Here is a 6,054-nt window from a genome sequence, read left to right as displayed (position 1 = left end):
ATTTCTAAGAATGGTAAGGGTGAGCTGGTGTTAGCAGAAGCATAACTGGGCAAGCTAGACAGAACAGATTTGCTGCTGGGGCCTGGCAGGGTTCTGAATGGGTTGATCTGTGACATAAGATGGTGCAAAACCAGTTTCCAGAAATAATTCTCAATGTTTTTTTAAGCATGTTCTATGTGTTTTTTTTTGTAATGGGGCAAGTTGTCATATGTGATGACTTGCCCCAAAGTCATTGAGATAACTTGCCCCAAACTGACTTGTGTGCTAAAGTTGGCTAAATCTCAAGGTTAGCTCAATATAGCACGTCAGCTAACGTATCAAAAGACACGTTATTGTCTCCTCTATTTGGGGCAAAATAATAGTTTTTTAACATTCATACCTAACAAAGTTTTATTGCATAAAATTTAGAGTTAATTTTTTTTACTCTTTAAGCCAAAAAATAAGAAAATTTAGCTAAACTCAGATTAGAGCGATCTTGACCACATTTGAACAGGAAATTGACTATAGACGGTTTCAACGGCAAAAACATAAACAAAAGTTACTGCGCATGCGCGCTTTTGCGGACCTAACTTAACTTCCGGTAGACTTCCAAATAGAATCAATAACACCAGCCAAGTCCCTCTAGAGTAGAATTTTTTTGATAACAAACAAAATATGTTTGCCGCGTGGATCAGGCGTACTTAATGAAAATGCAAATTCATTCTTTGCCAGCAGGAGATGTTTTAAAGCATAGACATAAAGGGCGAGAAATAGAGGTTTCCCCAGTAACAGCTGTAAACAGAGCAGAGCTGGTACGCTCACACGCTGCTTTATCAGGCATATAACATGCAAGTCTTCCTCCAGAAATACAGCGATATAAAAACACCTGTGCCTCGTTTTGATATTTAAACATATAAATGTAAGGAATTATTATTATTAAACGTGCAGTACGTAACGTTACTCATGTTTATTCAATGAAGCCTTTTTGAAAATCGATATGTTTTAAAATTGTGGCGAGTCTCCAAAAATAAATAAATGTATGGGAAACACATCCCGCAGCACAACCACCTGACCCCAACTTCAGTGTACTCATCACCTTGACTTTAACTGCATTTGTAGAAGGCACCGCAGCCAGACCGATATACACAACACAGACCGGAAGTTAACTTAGGTCCAGGCGCGTGCGCCCGATGAAACCGTCTATAGAAGAAGAAGTCACACTAAGTGGCTATTTGATTTTTGAGATAGAGCCTCAAGTTTTCGAGTTATGAACTTACCCATGTGACAACTTACCCCGCTCTCCCCCATAGCAACAGCAGACTACCGGAGCATTTAGCGGAATAAAACAATACTTGAAGAATAAAAGCAACTTTTGTTATGTCTTGTTTTGTGATCTCCTGTGCTAGCTCTTTCTCTTGTTTATTTGCTGCTTTCTGCTGCTTCTCTATCAACTCCAGCAGTTCAGTATGAAGTCTCAAAGGCAAGAATCAGTGATTCGTTTATAGTCACCATAAGTCCTTCAACTGAAGTATTAAACTTCATCTTGCAGCGTTTGTGCTGAAGTACTCTTGTTGAGGAGAGGTGTGCTATAAGTTAACTAAGAGCTCAGGTAATAACAGTCATGTTGATATTCAGAACAACAGCGTGACTGCGAGTGTGACAGTGCTTTCAAATCACAATTCAATAAACTGTATTCAAATAACTTGCATTATAGCATTGGCCTAATTTGCAGATGGGATGGGTGGGAGCATGGGACATGTCCCCACCACTTTTTTTCAGGGTCGATTTTGTCCCCATCGCTTTTGAGAAGGCATTGAAAAAACATGCGGAAGGCTAACAATGTAAAAAAAAAAAAAATCAACTTTTGGGCTTTCAGCTTTCTTTCAACACAGAAATCACTCAGTCTTCTGTTTTCTCTTCCTTTTGTTGATGTTGATGAAGATTCTACCATTGTTCTTCACCTCTTTTCAAGAAAAAAGCATTGTTTTTGACAAACAAATATTGACCAATAGGCTAAACTGATGAACATCAAACAATTAAGGCCATTTGCTTCTTATAATAATTTTGATCACTCAAGTTTAAATAAAATCTGTCCTAACCGAGAATAAAGTTAAAGGGATAAGTGATTTTAGTATTTGCGTATTCCAGTCTTTTCTGTCACTTACCTGTGAGTATCAGATGTGTCCACAAGCATCTTTGAATGCCTCAATAAACATTCTGTTGTTTAAAGAGTTTGTCCATATTTTTGTTGATCAATTGAGTTTCATTTTCTCTGAATCTCTCACAGTGATGAGCTCCTCAGGACTACCAGTAGACTTTCCATTGAGGAAAAATAGTCACACGAAATATGTAGAACCTCAAACTGGCATGACACAGCAATAAAAGCCATGAGTGCTTTTTTTAATGTTTTCACACAACAACTCTGTGAATTATTTATCATAATTGTCCACACTTGTTCTGATATCCTGGACTCCTCAGTGGATCTGGTGCTTCATAATGTATCTGCTGCAGGGTTTTTTTTTTTTTTTTTTTTAATTTTCCATAATTATCAGTAAACTACTGCTAAACGGAAATTTCTCAGTGGAGATGGAAATATATCCATCTATATCCATTCTCGCATCACACAGAGATAACGTTGATAAACTAATGTTTGATATAACTAATAAGTCACACTTGTTTTATGTGATAAGGAGATTCTGACATAAATTAGCTGCTTTGGAGTTTATTTAATTCTACAGAAGAGCTTGAGTTACCATGGACTCGTCAGTTATCGTAGAAATGGACGTTGAGGTTCAAAAGATGACAGAGAAAAGACTTAATGACGACTTGCACTCCTACAGTTGCAGAAGCAAAAAAGGAGGTGAATGTGACTCTTTCCCTAACACGCCGTCCAAAACACGTCCACCGAAGAAGCTCGCAAAAGGAGATAACGTTACATCAGAGGATTTAACGTTAAGTCAGGTACAAAATAGCATCATTCAAATAATCAAACAGTCATCCGAAGAAATAAAAGACATGGTGAAAGAAAACTCGGCCAGCATCAACCTCTTGAAAGAAGCACTGGAAGTTGTGCATTCTGAAATATTTGACATTCGAAAAGAAAACGAAAATTTGAAAAACAAAAATGAAGAGTTTGTGAAACGTTTGACCTCACGATCAAAGATAGAGCTACAGGAAATCTACTTTGGCCTGTAATTGACAAAGCACGTAAAGAAGGCAAGAGGGCCTTCTATGTGGGAGTCAAGGCAATAGTGAATGGTAAAGAAATCAAACCTTAAACCATGCTTTATGTCATTGGTCTAGAATTCCAGTCTGCTACGAAAATTCTGTTTGCCTCACTAACCAATAATTTGTTTAATTTAAATATAGAGAGACTTACAAGCTGGACATAATTTAATTTTTTTCTTTTTTTTTTTCTTTCTAAAATAACCTTAAAATTATAAAGATGTTAATGTTTTATGTTCTTGTGACATCAGGCCTATGTAAATACCTCACTTGATTTTTCTTTTGTGATACTGGGACTATAAAAAGACTTCACTTTATTTTTTTTCCGTTAAATTTAAGCAAACAGGATCTCAAAACTTGAATTTGAATTGTGACTCCTATGAAAATTTGGAAGTAAGAGTACCCTTACACTCTCTCAACACTTGCATTCCAGTTTACTCATTGTTCATTTAATTGTTCCATCAAGATTTTTTTATTTTTCTTTAATTCTTTCTCAAGTTCATGTCAATAAGAATTTTTTCAGGGGTTTACGAAACATGCTAAAAAGAAAAGCTCTGTTTTTGTTTTGTAAAGGAAAAGAAGCTGATTTTTGTTTCATTCAAGAAACTCATGCCTGCAAGGATGATGCGCTTTTTTGGAAGAATCAGTGGGGTTGTGACATCTGGTTCTCTTTTGGTTCCTCAAATAGAACAGCAGGTGTTGCCATTTTAAAGGATAGATTTTCAGGGAAAGTTATAAGTCACAAAACAGATGATCAAGGTCATTGGATTGCTCTACTTGTTGATATAAACCAAGTTAAAATTATTATTATAAATATATATGCCACCAATAATAAAAAATCGAACGAGTTAATACTTCAAGATATTGAAGGTCATATAAATCATCTTCATTCAAAATTCCCGTCTGCTGAATTAATTTGGGGGGGGGGGTGACTTTAATATGGTGTTTGATGGAAAACGAGATCGATGACCACCTAGAATTGACAATATGGCAAGTGAATTAAGCAATGTTTGTTTACGACTGAACATAATTGACATATGGAGATATAACAATCCACAGTCACTTATGTATACATGGAGTAATAGGGACAGATCTCAACAATCACGTATTGATTTTTGGCTCATTTCAGAACATATAAAAGACAGAGTTGAATTTGTTACTATTGAACCATCGGTTTTAACGGATCACAAAGGCATATCAATTCAAATTAGTGTGTTAGCTTGTCAATCAAGTAGAGTTAAGAGAGGATATTGGAAGTTAAATAATAGTCTATTGAAACATAATGATTTTTGTGAACAAATTAAGAATTTAATTGTTAAATATTGGCAACAGGCTTCTTTGATTCAAACTTACGGGAAGTTATGGGAACAAACAAAATTTGAAATAAGGAAATTTGCAATGTCGTATGGAAAATCTATTAAGAAAAAGAAAAAAGAAAAAGAAAACAATATAATTAATGAAATTATATCCATCACTTCTAGAGCTAACCAAAATATGTCAAGCACTGAATTATTAGAACTTGCTACACTGCAGAATGAGCTGGATAATATTTATGAAGAGAAAGCTAGGGGTGCTTTCGTTAGGTCAAGACAAAAATGGATGGAAGCAGGAGAAAAAAACACTAAATATTTCTTTGGTTTAGAAAAAAGAAATAGAGAAATAACTTCTGTAAACAAATTAATAATAAATGGGCTTACTAGTGATAATACCAAGGATATATCTTATTTTGTTAATCAATTTTATAGTAAATTATATAGTCCAAATAATCAACTAAATGATTCAGATCGTTTTCTTAATAATTTATCCACCAATATTAATAGGATAACTTCAGATTACAAAAATGTATGTGATAAAGAATTAAATATTCAGGAAATCACAAATTGTATAAATAGTCTTAAAAGAGAATAAGTCTCCTGGAAATGACGGATTGACAGGGGAGTTTTATAAAACTTTTTGTAATGACCTTGCACCCTTTTTATTGGCAGTATTTAAAGAAGCAATTGATTTGGGAGAAATGCCCGCATCACTAAAACAAGGAGTAATAACACTTATACCCAAGCCTAACAAAGACAAATTGTTCTTAGAAAATTGGAGACCAATTAGTTTATTAAATAATGATACTAAAATCTTTTCATTGATTTTTGCAAAAAGACTTAAGAAAAATTTAAATACAATAATTGATGAAGAGCAGTCAGGTTTTCTGAAAGGCCGTTATATTGGAAATAATATACGATTAATTTAGATTTAATAGATTTAATTGATTATAGACACCTTATCTCAGATGATTGTTTTATATTATTTATTGACTTCTATAAAGCGTTTGACACTATTGAACATCAATTTATGTTCAAAGTTATTGACTTCTTTGGTTTTGGCCATTTTTTTCAAAAGGCAATTCGTACGCTTTATAATGGTTGTAATAGTTCAGTCCAGTTGTCTCAAGGTACCTGTCAGAGATTTGATATGGGCCGTGGGATAAGACAAGGTTGTCCTTTATCACCTTTTCTTTTCATATTGGTTACTCAAGTCATGGCTGCTCATATCAAAAAAGCAAGTTTTCTAGGAATTTCAGTGTTTGGTAAAGAGATTAAACTTAGCCAATTAGCAGATGATACTACAATTTTTGTTAAAAATAGTGAAGAAATAGATGAAGTTATTAAATGTATTAAAGAATTTTCCAGAATCTCGGGATTGAAGATGAATAAGAATAAATCCACTTTATTCTCTCTTAAAGATTGTTTCCGGAAAGAAATTTGTGGAATACCAATTAAAGACGATGTCACATACCTTGGGATAAAGGTGTGTAAAGATTTGAATCAGAGAAGCCTGTTAAATTTTGACCCTATTAAA

Source organism: Carassius carassius, chromosome 8 (assembly GCF_963082965.1).
Source record: "Carassius carassius chromosome 8, fCarCar2.1, whole genome shotgun sequence".
In the NCBI taxonomy this organism is placed as follows: domain Eukaryota; kingdom Metazoa; phylum Chordata; class Actinopteri; order Cypriniformes; family Cyprinidae; genus Carassius; species Carassius carassius.
This window is presented reverse-complemented; position numbering follows the sequence as displayed.